At 38.0% G+C, this 17,422-nt stretch overlaps 1 long non-coding RNA gene across 1 annotated transcript; it reads left to right on the top strand.

The window, feature by feature from the left end:
• Positions 1-4,763: 4,763 nt before the first annotated feature.
• LOC127352163 (uncharacterized) lies at positions 4,764-6,653 on the top strand. The gene is made up of 3 exons (XR_007881052.1): positions 4,764-4,861; positions 5,699-5,843; positions 6,575-6,653. It is a non-coding gene; the product is annotated as an uncharacterized LOC127352163 (long non-coding RNA).
• The last annotated feature ends 10,769 nt before the right edge of the window (positions 6,654-17,422 follow it).

Here is a 17,422-nt window from a genome sequence, read left to right on the forward strand (position 1 = left end):
GTCCCTGGTCTGATTTCTTTGCCAGTTTTCTGGGCCAAATGTGTGATAAAAATCAGCCACACAAACAGATCTGTGATATTCAGATTACATTTTTAAAACGTCGACAAATAAAGGGTAATTTTATTTTTTTTTATGTTTATTTAAAAATAAAATTAAAAAAATAAAATGTAGGCTATAAAGGCAGAGACATTATTGTGCAATATGATTTTATTTAGATGTTTTAAATTAAACTCAGTAAATAAAACCATAAGAAATTAAAGCAGCGATGAACGGGGGGCCTGTGTCGGGGTGTTCTGCTGCCGCGTCATGAGCCAGCCTATCGTGTGCAGACTACGACATGAAAAATTGAATGTAAATCAGATCAGAAACGCCACACAAGGCTTGCCAGTAGGTGGCGCTATCACTGTGATTGAATATTTTTACGTAGATGTGCTCAGGACGAGACTCTTATCAAACGTTAATTATCAAATTTAGATGTCACGCCACAAAATAACCACAAAACTCAAAATGGCTGACCTCCTGTTGAGTTTAGGGTATGGGTCCAAGAGGCTTTTTTGCTTGTCTGATCATGATACACATGCCTACCAATTTTTGTACATGGCGGTCGTACGTGTCTTGGGGGCTGACTCGGAGGGGGGCATGGCTAAGCCATTTTTCAAGCATGTTAAGGCCTCAAAAAATGCAATTCATTTGGTATTAAAATTATAATAAACCAAGCAGCTACAATATGGCCTGAATGAGTCACAGTAGCTAAAGCAGCATTTCATTTATTTTTTTAAATCGTCACGTTAATTTTATTCAAAAACTAACAGCATATTGGAAGGATATATTTAGTAACTCTTTAGCTGGCAGGGTGCGACAGCCTGTTTAGGCAGACTGCACCTTTAATGTGATCAGCCGTCTCAGTGGCAATCCCATCATCTGAGCCTGATCCACATTCGCTCGTTTCCCGCTGTAGTTTGAGTCGTCAGATTCGTCTGCGTCGCTGAAGCTTCTCTGACTTTTTCTGCTCAGCTTGTAAAAATAAACAAATAAAAATAAGCCACTTGGCTCTTGAATCTTCTCTTGTCTTTCTGTCTGACTCACAGAGACTCAAAAGGAGCTGTAGATGGATTTGAAGGGTGTCACTGTATCTGTGGACCCAGGGGGGGCGGCCCTGACCACTGGAGGCGGTGCCTTGTTACACTTGGCCCTTTGAGTCAGGGGGGAGCCGGGACAATGCTGCTGTTAACACTCCTGACGGGGACCTTTGGGTTCTCTGAAAGTTTAATGTGACTCTGCAAGCGACCTGCGCTCGCTGAGGTCAGAGATGAGCGCGTCCCGGCGGCGGTCCAAGGTTGCCCTGTGTTGGTGCATTGGAAACTAAACGCCAGCGGGGGGGCCCCCATCGGGTCCTGGGCTTGTTTTGTCCCCTGTGGCATGGATAATGAGGCATCTGTCTCCACCTGCCCGCATGGAGAGATGAGGCTCACTGTCTCACTTAAAAAGAGCACAGGTTACCTATCTGATTTGTCCAAGGCGGGACAAGGGACATGATCTGAAGCAGAGGAGCCTCCAGCCTAAATGTTTTATACCGCGGCTTTCTTATTTCTCTTTGTGCTGCACCACACGAAGCTCCTCGTCAGGAACACTCGGTGTCTTGTTGTTAGGTGCATCTTGAAAATTACAACCTGAAATCAATCAAACATGAGGCAGTAGCAGCAAAATGTAATCGCTCTTCTCCAGGAAAGTCGGACTTGTTGTATTAAAAGTATGAACATTACTTCAGTGATAAACAATTTTTAACGACATTCCCAGATATAATAAGAACGTGACGTGTGTGTGACAGCAGCTCAGCATGGTCACACAACCTCACCCCCCCCCCAATCGTCATCCTCTCCAGCGGACCTCGTGGAGCTCGTGGAGTTGGCCACAGGAACGAAAGGTGATCTTAGGGGGGTTTTGTCTTGGTGTAATCAGACAGCGACATCATCAATCATGAGAGGGTGAATTACAGCGGGTTACAATGGGAGATAAGATAATGAGTGGGGCCACAGCGACCTGCTGAGGGACAGCTCGAGTTCCCGTCCTGATTACATGGCAGCGGCCTGACTGACTGCAGAACCTGCTGAGGGCTGCACAAATCCAAGATGAAGAAAACACATTTGGTCCAGCTGTATCATATTGAAAGTCACATTTCTGCATTAAAATGTCTATAAAGACTTTTGTTGAGTTGTGTATTATTCCAAATGTTTCCAACAATGTTCAAAGTCAAGAGAAATCTGTCATTTTATACAGGTAACAACTGCCTGAAGCTGTCATAAATTTACTTTTTTTAAACCACATTTTTACAATACACTTTTAATATCATGGTCCTTCTTAACTCTATATTACAACCAGATGAAAGCTTTAAGTCATTGAACGTCTGGATCTTAAGTTATCAGAGAAACAAGCTGAGCCAACGTTAGCAGCAGCTCAGCGTGCAGCCCCTCTCCAGGACATATTAAAAGTTTGAAACTGCTTTATTCTGTGTTTTTAATGGTCTTAATCACCGGGTTTGTTTGTTTTGGAGTGGAGGAATCCTTGGCTCCGATGCTTTTGTCATTGTTTTGATGAGAGACATTTAACTCAAGAAAGGTTGGATGTAATACAATATATATACACCTAATGCACAATGCAAGAGATGCCATCACATACATGGTAATGAAACTGGTGTGGAAATCAACTGCAGGCACCAGTGATAGATTCAAACTACAGAACCAGTAGATGGAGCCTAAATTATCAGTGCTAGTGCAGTTTAAAAGACCTTATATGAACATACCCAACATCAGAGAGATCAGGGTTCAGTCCACAGCATTGAGACGGTGTCTTGGCCCATAAAACACAACTAACACCTCCTGCAATATAACAACTTCCCTCCCACAGGTGTTTCCACTCTACTTCTTCTTCCACTTCTACCTGATTAGACCTCCTCTCCTCCACTCAGGATTTTGTGGGTGTCCTCTGATTGTGCTCCTTCACTGTTTGATTGCACCTGTTAAAAATCCCCATCATAGGACCGCCCAGCTTTCTCCTGAGCAGAGGCATTGTCAGCGAAGGTATGTAAAAACACCAGTGCATGTTCAGAGCCTTCAGGAGCATTAATTTGATTCAAGTAGAAATTTAGGGTTCCCTGGAAAAGCTAGAATTTAGAGACTAGTTTTCTGGTCATTGAAACACCTGGAAATTTATTAAAATAACCAAATATCTGGGAAATATTCTACGTTGTCCATTAAAATGTTTAATTAACTTCACTCAGACCTCCGATCAGCTAAGTATTTTGTTTGAGACTTGAATGTTGGTAGGATAACCTGCGCACTACAAAGTGGAATGAACTTACAGCAATCATTTAAGCCCGGATAATTAAAAACAGAGAGGAATAAAACTTAAATGTGTGAACAAATGATGTCCTGTATTGTCAAGAAAACCTCCTGGAAAATGATTTCTTAAAATGAGTTGGAGCCCTGAATTTATTATAATGTGTTTCCTTGAGAGGAGACCATCAAGGTCCTTCAAGTTTTTTGCCTTATTAGATAGTAGCCAGTAGAGAGATTACAGGATACGTCCGACGCAGGAGTTCGGACATGTCGTGTAGACAGGCCTCGAGGAGAACAACTGTAGTTACTTGCATAAAACAAGAAAACTAAGGAAAAACCTTCTGCGGAGACACAGTGATAGATTTTTAGGCAACCAGTTGTGGTAGAGGTCACAGAGACACCATTCCCTTGGCAACGAGAGATGGTAAGAGTCATCAGTTCGTATTTGTGCACATTCAAGATGCGATTGCACCGATTTAAAAAGTGTGCTGAATGGCTAGAATTCTTAAATCTCATATAAAAATATAGCCACTAAAAGACTTAAATGAATACATAAGTTGTGTAAGAGGTCGTACCCTTAAAATAAGGAAAATAATCTTGGGATATTATGATAACCTTTCTTGTAACTTGTTACTGGTTAAATTTAGCTCAATATTACCTGTAATATCAGGTCTAAGACAAAGTTAAGATATATTTTTTAATAAAAAACATGCTTAACAAGATTATTTAGACAAAAATAAGACTCATTTCCCAGAAACAAGGCTTTTTTACTTTCTACTTTTGATAAAACTGGGAGGTTTCTTTTGCTATTATTATATAGAAATGTGACCTCTTTAAACTGTTTCCTCAAGCTGGTTAAGAAGATCCAAAGAAATAAAATCAAACTATTCCATATTGAATTGCGTAGCATCATCTTTTGCATCGTTTGTGTTCAATCAGTGTTTAATTGCAACATATCACATTGGTTGTTGCTTCGTATGTATCTCTAATGTGTCGGATTGTTGTCGGTGCATCAGGATGCGTATCTCAGCGGCCTCAGAGATTCAGTACAATCATCAATACTCTTTCAGGTGAGTATCACGTGTGGATAAACTCCAAGGTGTGTGATGTGTATCATCAGACACCTTAAGACCCAACCCGCGTCCTCCTCTAGTCTGTGCTGCGATGAAGCGTGCTCAGCCGTGTGTCAGCAGCTCTGAGCCCCATGACGCCAGGTCTGTCCAGCACGCTCTAGTCCACACTCTCACTCCCTGACATGTGCCACCAGCTCGCTAATCCTCCACTGACGCCTCTCTGCAGCATCACACTCGACAACAGAACAATAAATGACCACTGCGCTGACCTCAGAGGGCAACCGGCTCCCGCTGCATCAGACAGGATCTTCCCACATTGGTTTTATGTGCAGTTCAGTTTAGGCGCTGAACGTGAGGGGAAGTGTCTTCGTAATGTGCATGCTGTTCCACGGAAACTCATTGTTTTCTTCAGGATTAAAGCAGTTGGAGATTTGATTGTTTGAAGATAATATGGTATAAAAGAGAGGATGTGGATATCATTTTAATTATGGCTGAGCCGATTAGATAACAATATGATGCATTAGTAAAAGGCGGGAAAACGTGTGCCAGGCAAAGGGAGGGGGGGCATCTGCTTGAATTAGCGGCTGTAATCTGTGCATGTTATTTGCATGACTCATATGGAGCAGCATCTGCGTTCTTCAAAGATAAATCTGACCATTATTGGTCATATTGGTCAGCTTAGAGGCTACCACGTATGACGCAACCAAGGTTTCATCTGGACCAGTGGTTGTCAATACAGTCAATTAAAAACGGTAGAGTTGGATTATCTACCTTTGATGCGGCAAAACTGGGATCTACGTACAAAAATAATCTTTTTTAACCTAAAAAAAATGAGTTTGTGTTGCTTTTTTTTAGTTAAATTAACTGGTTTGATAGTGTAGAATCCTTGATTACTTAATTAATCCATAGCTGCAGCCCTCACTTTAACTCAAAGATGTAGTAACACAGGCGGTTTAGAAATGCCAGTGACTTGCAGATACACCTCCACAGACCATAGACAATGATTAGAAACCTAGATAATACATAAAACATGAACATTTGATCATTCAGGGATATAGAACTTCGTTACTGATCATATTTGGGACATATGGGTTTTTTACATGCTATTGAATAACCCAAAAGATAGGATAAGAGTGATTATATGTGATTATACTGACAACGTGCTCAGTCAGCAAGTGAAACGGCCTTAAAATTAGCCTATAGTTTAATTTACTGCATTAAATGAGCTTACATACCTGATATTTACTCAGGCAATTGATTTCCTCACTCTGATTATCATTTGGATGGCAGATGGTGGGTCGTGCGGTAATCCCAGCTGCCCATTGGCCTGACCCCTTGCACTTACACCCACCTCCTCCCAAACCAACACCACCCCCCCAACCCGAAATCTTAACGAACCCGCTGAGCTGCACGACCAAAGAGCTGCTTTAAACTGGTGAGTAATGGCTGTGTCAGCAGTCAGTAGATGAGCCAGAGCGTGAGGGGGAGGTTGCACGGGTGAGGGGATGAGTTGGGGTATTAGAGGCCCCATTAAGTGGGTACCAGTGTTGAATGAATGAATGTATTGTAAACACTGTTACTGAACTACGCCGAGATTCAGAAAGGTTTCCAATTTATTTGTTTTTGTCATGCTAAGAAACAATATTTTAAATGTTGTTATTTCGCTGTGTGTACATGGAAGATTTTAGTAGTTTGTTGTAGAAAATATTAACTTAGAACAACAAGTAGTTACGTTTAAAACTAGACTCGTTTATTGGAGTTACTTTTTATACTTTTTAGATCAGTTGATTGATGTTTGAGTCCAAAAAATTGCAGATACATTTCCAGAACCAAATCTGTTGCCCTAAAACGTGGTTATTTTGGCAACCTTTTTAATTAACAGCGACATTACGGAAATAATTGCATTTTTATGGGGATTTTGTGAAGTCCAAACAGGAAATATACAAAAAAATAGTCCATGAGACGCAGGAGAAAACTGCTTTTCAGGATAATTTCAATTCCGTACATTATAAAACGACATTTAGAAAGTAAAACTTAAAGAACATCCCTACAACCATCTGCTAAAACAAAGCGGTGACTCTGTACTGTAGTTTACAGAAATGTAACAATGGTCATTTCAGTTACCTCATTTGCTATAATCTTCTTGCTTCCTCTGTGTTTCCACAGGGGCCCTAATCTAATCTAAAGTCATCTGAGCTAATCCGCAGCAGCAGCGGTGGCGGTGGCGGTGGCCGCGGCGGTCGAGGTAAATTAGGTCTTTGACTGAAAGCTGCCAGACGTTTTGTCTAATTAGTTTGTTTTACTTAACTAACGCAAAAAATGAAATTAAAGACAGGTGAGAAGTGGATTTTCGGAGTTTGGAGTGTTGTTCCCCAAAGAGAAATCACTGTTATCTGCTTCCTGCTGCCGTCCAAGCTTCGTAAAACTACAATAATCACTTATTGAATCATCATTAAGTTAGAAAATTAAATGATCTAAAGCTAACAACTATTGTGTCACTCTAAAAACAAATGTTTTGGCTCAATAAAAACAATTAACACAACAGTTTGCATCAATTTTTGAGTTATTGCAACTTCATGATATGTTTAACAAAATTCTACAATTAGCTTTTTCTCTACAATCAAAGGTGTTTTTAATTACCATTTAACTTACAATTTGTAGCATAAACACAAGTTTTTAAGTGGATTAGGCTACTCTTAAAAATTAACTTGTTCCAACTTGTTTTTCCGCTTTATTTATGTCAGCACGACTTTTAAAAATAATGTTTTGACTCAATAAAAAAAATTAACACAACAGTTTGCATCAATCTTTTTGAGTTATTGCAACTTCATGAAATTATGTTCAACAAATGTACTACATTGAGTTATATACTTGAGTTATATAATAATATATAACTTTTTTTTCTGCTTTATTTATGTCAACACAACTTAAAATAATGTTAACAACCTGAAAGGTTTATCTAAATCAATAAATTAGAACTTTCATCTTGCAACCGTACATTTATTTAAGTGTTTTTGCAGGTTGAAAGCTGAACAATCCTAAACCATTAAAGTTTCTGTTAAGAGAGGTGAATTGGACCAAATTTCCATTTTTTTTTTTTAACTGGATTTTCCTAATAGATTAAATAATACCCTTTTAAAAACACAATTAGTTTTAATTAGTAAGTAACTAATACCTGGTTAATAACAGAATACCTGGAATTCTTAATCCTACTCTTTGACAACAGTTGACATTCAAAGGGATTATTCAAATCTTCTTAAGTTGATTCACCGTTGAACTGTACTGTGGATTTAATGTCCACGTAGTCAAATACATAATCATAAATTATACCTCATAATAAACTCACTGAGTCAAGTTTATCTTTATCTTTATCACATACTGTGTTGATTTATGAGGGTCAAGACAAAACCTTGAAATATTCTGGTGTACAGGTGATCAAAAATTGGAATTATGTTTTTATAACCTGGACAGAGGACGTCATTACCTTAAAAAGCACAACTTTATCTGTTATTTGGGAGAAACTGGATCATATTTAGAGTGAATATCCCTTCTGACGTCCTCCAGCTGCTCTGCCTCAACCAATGTAGCTGCCGTTGGCTCACTGCTAATGTAGAGATACTGGGTTGATTAACAAAGTTTCCAGATGGACTGGTTGCTAAAAAAAAGTTACCTGTCGTCATCAGAAATGTTAGATGTCGTTATCTTGTGCAGCTAATTTTAGCCAGTGTGTCCCTCTGCAATAAAAACCCCTCAGTACTTTATTCCCTGACGTCATTACCACCTGTTATTACCGTAAATACTTAACCATAACATAACTATTTACAGAACAGGTTTTCTAAAGTTGTATAAAAGTCGCTATATTTATGGTTTATTTGAAAACCGGAGCAGATTTCACTTTCAGTATTTGCAGTTTTTCTGCTGGTGTTGTCCCTCAGTCAACACATTTGATGCTCACTGAAGCAACTATAGGCAGCATGAAGGTGTTTATGTCTTTATTTAACAGCCCTGAATGCAACCAGTGTTAATTAAAACAACAAAACACCAGCAGCAGCAGCGGCAGCGTTTGGCTGCTAAGTGTCTGTGGATCTCTTAAACAAACCGCGGGGCCTCTGAGCTGCATCAAGAGGCTCAGCCGAGGTCCAATCTGACATTTATCTCTCCGGGCCGTTCTGCTGATGGCAGCACGACGTCGCTTTAGGAAGCAGCTGTTTACTGTCAGAGATCTAGGTCAGGACAGAGAGAGCTGGACACACAGCCAGCCAGACTCCTGCCAACAGTTTACACACAGACTGCATGGCCTCCAGTACAGTACGGGCCCCTGATTCAACACTTTAACCACCTGAGGACAGCGTATGACCACTGGTGACATAAAACAGAGTGATTAAAAATATTATTATATTAATTATCATAGCTAAACAACTATAACTTTATTCGTAAAACATCTAAATAAATATATATAATTAAAACCAGCATTGCTAGGAGTGCTATCAAAACCATAAAACAGCCACAATGTGTACAATTGTGTTCTTACTGTCACAGCTTTTGGTTGTATTATGTGATCTTCATCAGCAATCTACCACTTGTTAGCCCTTAAAGGCAGTAGTTTTCCTTCAGGTACCACTTTTCTATCACTTAGTAAACTGACAAATTCAAAACTGTACAATGAACCCAAACAGTAAACTCAGTGACTGCAAGAAGTTTGTGTATGTGTAAGTGATTTGGATGAATTCTGAGCAGATTTTTAACTGTTTTTATACAATTCTCTGTCTGTATTATGGATTTTTAAAATCATTTTTAACAACCATAAATAATTAATAGGCTTCTTTTTTAACATATTCAGTTATTTCTTGTACCTGATGTTTGAAAAACGTTGACAAATTACATTAACATTTGGCTAACATTGGTTAATTAGCATTAAATACAGCTATGCGAGTCTCTATAAACAGATATCTGGATATAAATGCAGAATCGGTCGGCAAGGGACCAAGATTTTGGCATCTTGTAGTCCGAGTAGTATTGACCGATCAATGTGAAGAGCAAAAGGTGCTACATGTAAAATTAAGGTTCCACTAAAGTTGTTACAGTTCATCCTGAATATGTGAACCAAATTGCAAGACAATCCATCCAATAGTCGTTGAAACATTTCACTCAAAACCACAAATCTCGACCTGCTGCTGGTGCTAGAGGAAAAGTCAGGGGATCACCAAAGACAGTAGGATTCATCTTCTAAGGACCAGGAATGTCTGTATAAAGCTTCATGTCAATCCATCCACCAACTGTTTAAATATTCCAGTCTGGACGGACGTTGTGGACCAACAAACTGACTGAAAAAGGCTGAAAATAGGTGCCAACAGGCCTAAAGAGAGATTAGAAAACATGCCAGTAATTGGGACCCTGAATGGATTCGATTCATTTGAATTCTTCAGAATGATGGATATAAAATATATGTTTAATTTATGTATCAAAACGCAACAAGCAGCCGAACAGGAAACAGTGACTATCCCCGCGTCGACAGACCACCGCGAGTTCATCTCATTTTCCACAGAGATTGATGTGGAAGATGAAGATCTGCTGCCAGAGCTTTCCACCTGACAGCCATGACACACAGGTAAGAGGCTCAGCGGCCACAGTCAGATCCCAAAGGCAGCTTTATCACACTGTTATGTAACACACACACACACACACTGATGCGAGGCTGATGTGAGGACGCAGCCACACTGCCGTCGTCAGCACTGGCCAGATCAGATTTAACAGCCCCCCTCTCACCTCATCTCCACCCTCCTCCTTGAGTTTCCTTCGTGATCCATGGTAACACTCCCCCCCCCCGTGTGTGTGTGTATTATTTCATATGTGCGGCCCGCTCAGGCTGGTGAGGTTACTTAGGAAGTGTTGGGCGGTGATGTAATCAGGTGTGTCGTACAGTAATGTGCGAATAAGACGTGATAAAACAGGGTTTTACACAAAAATAGGCAACATTTTTAGATTAAATCACTTTTTTTAATGGTTGCTCGGTCGCCATTTATTAAATTGGTAAATCAACTGACATATCAATACTCCTATTAATAATAAGTAGGATAATAATCATATTTTCTACAACAAAAACGTTTTATTTATCCCATGCTGGGAATATTCACTTGTTACTGTAATTCAAGCTACAACACAACACAATACAAAATTATGTATTTATGTGTATTTATATGAGCTTTATGTGCACTATATACACCTTTTTATATGTACTTACTGAATACACGTGTGTATTATTACTATCTGTACATATATAGATATAATATTGACTTGAGGGATGGATGAGATTGCACAGAGATTACAGCAGGAGGTAGCTGCACAGTGCAAAAACAAACATAAATGCACAGTTATACAGCATAAACATAAATGCACAGTTATACAGCATAAGTGTAATTTAAAAGAAAAACAGAAACTAATATGGCTATAATTGCACAGTGAAGGTATAATATAGTCCTAAAAATCTATTATAAGAAAATTATACTTGTCAGTGTTTCAGTAGTTAGTAAAGAGAGTTTTATTATTACTTTTATATCACAGAAATCATCCTAGATCAGTCTGTAAAAGTAGAGTTATTGTCGATGTGTTGATTGTCTAAATGCTATTTCAGAAGCTTTTAATTGAAGATTTAATTGAATAAAAAGTTAGACATTTAAGGAAATATGCTGATACCACTCTTCATGTCGGTAAATATGAAGCCACAGCCCGTTAGCTTAGCATAAAGAAACAGGAGGAAAAATCCATTATGACCGACGTTAAACAACAGCGGTGTATAACGACACTATTCAGACAGGTTTATTCCTAATTAGAAGATTATTTATTGTTGAATCTTGAATAGAACCTCCTGGTCCAAACTTAATTTAACTTATTAACTTACTATGAAATACATGTCAGCAACCTCATAGTTTAAGTTCTTTAATGTGATATTTTAATAGTATTATTTGTTTTTAAATACATATTTTTAGCTTTTTAAAAGTATTTCAGACATCCACACATCACTAGAGGCAGCTCGCGTACCTCCAGTGGTAACACGTACCATAGATTGAGAACCAGTGATCTAAGTTATTGTCATAAAGCTGGAAACAGGGCTGATTCTCTAATGAAAAGTTGAGCTGGTTTGGAGATATGTGGTCTTCATATGACGGCCATGTTATAATGTGATCAAGATAAAAACTGATCAATCATGAAATGTATAGATAAATAGATTAAAACATGAAAAAATATCATAAAATAAGTGTTTTTCAACTTATATAATAATGGTTTTTAACTCTTTTTTTAACTAACTTAAGGGCTACAAATATAGAAATGTTTTCACTATCCATCATTCATAATTAATCCATCAACACTTGTGATTAATTGATTAGTTTAAAAAAAATTACTAACGAAAAGCTAAATATAATATAATACAAAGCAAATATTAATGTTTCTGAAGCTGTAATCAGCAAAAGTTTTACTAAAACAATTAATCAGTTTATCAAGCTTGAACAAAATAAACTACTTTACGGCTCATCTGTGCAGTTTGTTGGCCACATTAATTAAAAATAAAGGAATAATTTAAAAAAAAGGACATTTTGGGAATAGATCAGTTCAATCAAATGATCAGTTCAGCAGATTTTGGTGTTATTGGTTGTTTTATATCAATACTATTATAAATTACTAACATTCTGTGTACTGTACAGCGTATTAATGGTAAAAAAATAAGTCATTTTGAAGTCAGAAAATCAAACTTTAAAAAAAGAGGCAGCAGCTTTATCAGATGCGGAGCTGTTGACGGAGGTTCGTGCCGTCTCGTTAGACTCATGTGAAGCATAGCAGAGACTCGTTTATTACATAACCCGGCTCCTCTAATCATTCTTTGAATCCTAATATAAGGCTGCTCCCATGCTAATTTGTGTTGGCATAATCTATGGCCTGCTCGTGTAAGCAAGTCTTCACCTAAAACTTGATGGTGTCACAGTGTACCGCGGCTTATCATTATTATGTAAAGTGTCATAATGCTGCGATTGGCCCGGGCCAGCAGGCTGCAGCCAGACTCATCTTCTAAACATAGAGAGCAGATCTGATCTGCAGCTCAACATGGTCACACTCCTACAGCAGGTGTCACTTTAATACAAGACTGGCCTTATTAAGTTTGTTTGTCGCTCTGGAAGAATCTCCATCAGTTTATTCAGTCTTTTATTCGTCTCTCTTGAAGAGTAAAAGACGTATTTTCAGCCCAATTTGTTTGATCTTTCCTTGTTAGTAAGTGAGTAAGATATTACTGGAAACTGTGCACAGATATCAGTGGAATTTGGGGTAAGTGAAAGTTTTTTTTTTTTTTTTTTTTCTTAAAAATCTGACTTTTTGGAGATACACAGACAGATATATGATAGTTTTGAAGAATATGAAGCATTTCTGTAGATAAAACTATCCAACTGTATATAAAACAGTTTAAAATGAGCTCGAGCTTAAACATCTACAGCAGTAAAACACAACATGCACATTAATGCAGTAGTAATATTAATCCAAAAACATCAGATAAAATACGTTTTTATTACTTTTTCATACTTTATGTTAGATTTTTAAAGCAGTTTTTACTAACAGTTGAGTATTAGAAATGTGATATTAGATATAGTGAACATTGCAAGTGAGATACTCAACTGATCTCACTAAAGGTTGAACATTGCTGTGATCTGCAAGAGGAATAACTGGAGGAAAGCATTTTATAAATGACTAAAATCAATATGTTTAGGCCCCTCCATCCCTCCTTAGATTATTATTTTTTTGTAATTATAACCGTGGTTAATAATTAAGGATTTGCAAACCCTGACCCTGACCCCCTTTTTTACATACCTCACTTGATTTGAGTGGATAATACACGTGATTTCAATAAATAATAAAGCAATAATGCTATCACTCATGAGGTCTTTTTGCTCATAAGATATTAAAAGGCACCACCAGCACATTATAAGTAAATTAAAGCTGCATAATGCATGAAGAATAGATGAGATAGACACTAGTCGGTTAGTTGGTTTTGGACTAAATGCTGCGTTTTGAGGCTTTTTAACTCTTGACAAGAAGAACATGTGTCGTGGAACTACTGTAATATATTATTGTTATAAGCACAGGGTCACTTTTCTTTTACATTTAGGTAAAATAAATCATCTAAACATTCAGTTCAAAGCACAGAAAGTTTGATTTTCATATAACAAATGTGGTTAAAATTGACCCAACGTCAGATAGAATATAAACACAAAAAAACATAAAACATCAAAATCTTAGTGTAGAAAACTCAGGTGCAATAAAATACACATTAATACAGAGGCCTATTTACTACATGGTGTTGAATGTTGTGCAAGTTTTAAGCAAATTAAAGCTACCTTTATGTGAATATATTCAAGACATTGCGGCAAGATTACATTGTTAATCCTTTGTATAAGAGTTAAAATGGTCTTCTGATTCCCGTGTTGTTTGCATTAGACAGAGAGGCAGGCGAGCTTCAACTGGACTCAGACCTGACTTTACTGCAGGCCTGTAACAGGGAGCAGCAGCAGGACATTCATTGTTGGTCTAAAGCAGGAGCAGATTTCTGTCGGCCTTCATCTCATCTTCTTTTTTCTGCTATGAACATTTTTCCATCTTTTAAATTCAACTGTTTTGTGCACAAATTTGATAGCTTTGACTCCGACCTGTGGCCCTTTGCTGCTTGTCACTCCCTCTCTCTGGTTCCCCCCATTTCCTGTCACTATCAATTAAAGCCCCCCAAATAATGTGCATGAAATCAGTAGGGTGGAATTGTAACCTTCTGTGTTTCCTGACTCCTTACAAACCTAAATGACTCCATATCCACATCAGTAATCGGTGTGTAATTGGGTGAATCCGCGCAGAAACACTGATCTCAAAACACTAATTAACTGGTAAATCTTACAAAGGTCAACAGTGTGTCGGCCAAGGGTGAAGAGAGTAGCCACCATATGGCTAAGGATGCTCACAAGGAGTGTGTCTTCACTGCTCTTTTAATCTTTTGAGCTAATTGTGTTTCTGCCCCCCTCCCATCTTCTGGTGACTACGAGCTGCTTGTGCCCAGGCAGACAAAATGTGGTCAAACTCTAATCTACTTAACTGCTTTCCACTTTGTTTTTCCAATTATGGTCGGGCCTTGTTATTGCGAAGCTGGAACTTGCTGACATGGAAATTAATTTTGCTCTCCAAGCTAATTTTCTACTTAGAGTTTAGCAGCGATGAAGCGGTTCTGGCATTTAAGACCAGTGTTGGGCAGAAAGGCGTTACTAGTAATAATATTACAGTAATAATATTACTTTCTCCACTAACTAGTAGTGTAACTAATTACTAATCAATTTCAGTCATAATATCACAGTTACAACCTCAAAAATAATTAGTTACAAGCACTTTTGTTGGCAACCGCCTTTGACTTTTACAAACAAGTGTGTGGAGTAGCAGAAAAGTACATTTTCAGCTCCTGACAACAAGTTCATTTGACTTGTATGTAAAATGTATTTTAATTTTAACTTATTACATCAAAATGTCTTTGTAACTGACTTCATCAAGAACTTGAGTAATTTTAAGTAAGAGACACTTCATTTTGTAATTTTCTATTTTTGATGTGAAAACAAAATACCCAGTAAAAAGTTATTTATCAGGAATGTTTATGTAACTTATAAAACTAAGTTAGTGCCACTTGCTACAGTAAAAACTGAGCTTGTGTTACTTAAAAATGTTGATGTAATCAGTTTCAACAATTGTTTGAGTTAAATGAACTTATATAATAATATTACTTTTGAAAAGAGTAACAAGTGACATTACATTTTTTGAGTAACCAGCTCAACACAGTTGAAGTGAGTTGTGTTAAATTGTTTTCTGATATACAGATTGATGTAAAATAACCGATTGTTCAACATAAATCAATCAACTCTCTGTTTTATATGATTAATGGATCTCACAACTTAATGATTTAAGGTCCCTTTCACTCAAATATCAGTGTTTTCTTTTTGTTCTTACAGTTGAATGTTTGAGCATCACAGTGCAGAGTTTGACACTAAAAATGTTTTCACATTCATCTGCTGAAAGTGGAAAGTTTCTCTGAGCTTTAAGGGAGCGGCAAATCTCCGTCCAGTGTTCAACTTATACAAGTTCGATGTAGAGACTTGACCTGAGAATGAACTTAACAGTGAAGTAGGAGACATCTTGTGTCTAGCAGGAAAATAATTTGCATATTCATAGTTTCAGGATTTTTAAACAAGATAAAAGGAGTAGATTACTTTTCAAGGATTTTAATGTGGAAATTATAAGTTTTTTGCACACAAAAAACCAAACATATCAGGTAAGTATTATTGTTCCAAGCAGACTATTGTGTAATACATTTCTGGAGGGGGTCATGAGTTCAAATCCCCCCTTTGAGAGCTATAAAAGCTGTAAAATTCCTTAATGTTTTATTTTTATTTTACTTGATTCAAATGTTTTTATATAAATTCAAAGTTAGATTTTATGTGATTGTCTAACTGCCAAAGCCCATAAATTCCATAAAATATAGTACATATGTAAATATATTAGTCTCTTTTAGCTCATTGTTTTGGTTTTCTGGCCTACAACAGGCAGCTAAACACATTTTTTCTCAGTAGCGGCGGAGACAAAAGGAGAGTGAATCCTGGACGACTCGAGTTGGACATCAAAGTTTCCTGGCAGCAGCAGCTTGATAAAGGGGACAATATGTCAGATGTTGTGGTTAATGCAGCTTTAACGTGTTCATATGTCCAATCTAAGATCAGAGTCATGAGCGCAGTTATTATTAATTACGAGCACAGAACAAACAGCAAACAGAAAAACAAACAAACAAAGAGTCAGTACAGATGCCAGCGCACAGATGTCAGAAACATGGCCGCCCGCGTCCTCTTCAGATTAAGATCATTCACTCGAACCGCTCAACTGTGCGAAGAAACAGCCGATGAAAGCTGAAGCAGGAAGTTGAATGAACGTTAGACCACGAGAGGATGATCACGGCGTCCTTTAACAACAGCAGCGTTGTTTGACACCTGCTTTCAGTTTCAAAGCTGAAACACAATTGGGCTTTCAGAGAGTATTTTAATGGCTTGTTTGTCTTTGTTTTGAGGCCTTTTCTTTTCTTAATCATAGAAATAATGTCGGCTGCTTTTCATTTTGCCCCAAATTGTCGGACGTTTTTTGTAAACAGCAAAGTCAATTTCATTTAAATATGATTGCAGATCTGCTCCTCATTCATTCTCTCCCTGAGTGTTTTTTTATACGCTGGTTCTTCGTCCTCGACTACCAAACTGCTGCCTATATATGTAAATGCCACATGTCTGATGATTAATAATAAATGCGAGACCCTTATGAATGAGCTGAATTAGGGCGGCCCAAAACATCAGCCATTCAAAACCCCTATTATTCCCTCTGTGACCTTTCTCTCCTGGCAGCCAGAGGGAAGCGGATGATCTCTAGTTTGTCAAAAAAGAGCGAAATGGGAGTTAATAGGCAGCTCCTCAGCAAACACTGGGGGTCATTATGAATGGGAGGCAATCACACAGATCAAATATACAGCAGGGATGGAGGGGGGGAAATGGAGCTGGAAGTTGGAGGCAAAAGAAGGAGGAGGAAATACAAATTGAAGAGGCTGGTAAATATAATAATGTGCATGTAATCATCCCTTTAAATGCAGATACCGAAGAGGAGTGTTGACTGATGGATGCCCTCGTGGACAGAGGAGACACGAGGAGACGGAGCTGGATGGGAACTGGTCTAAAGTTACAACTCCTCTACCAGAGAGCCGGAGTTTTAGGAGTCATCGCAGTTTCCTTTGTCTCCCTCCTGTTGTTGTTTGCAGACGGTGACGAAGATCCGAGCACCAATGTTCCTCCAATGTGACTGATTGATCCAGTAGATGAACAGTAAAGATTAAGAGGATGACAAATAAGCATGCTGCTTACACAGCGCATGGGGCTAATCCTCCCCCTTCCACCCCCCAGGGCTCCCTTTTGA

Source organism: Dicentrarchus labrax, unplaced genomic scaffold (assembly GCF_905237075.1).
Source record: "Dicentrarchus labrax unplaced genomic scaffold, dlabrax2021, whole genome shotgun sequence".
Classification (NCBI taxonomy): Eukaryota; Metazoa; Chordata; class Actinopteri; family Moronidae; genus Dicentrarchus; species Dicentrarchus labrax.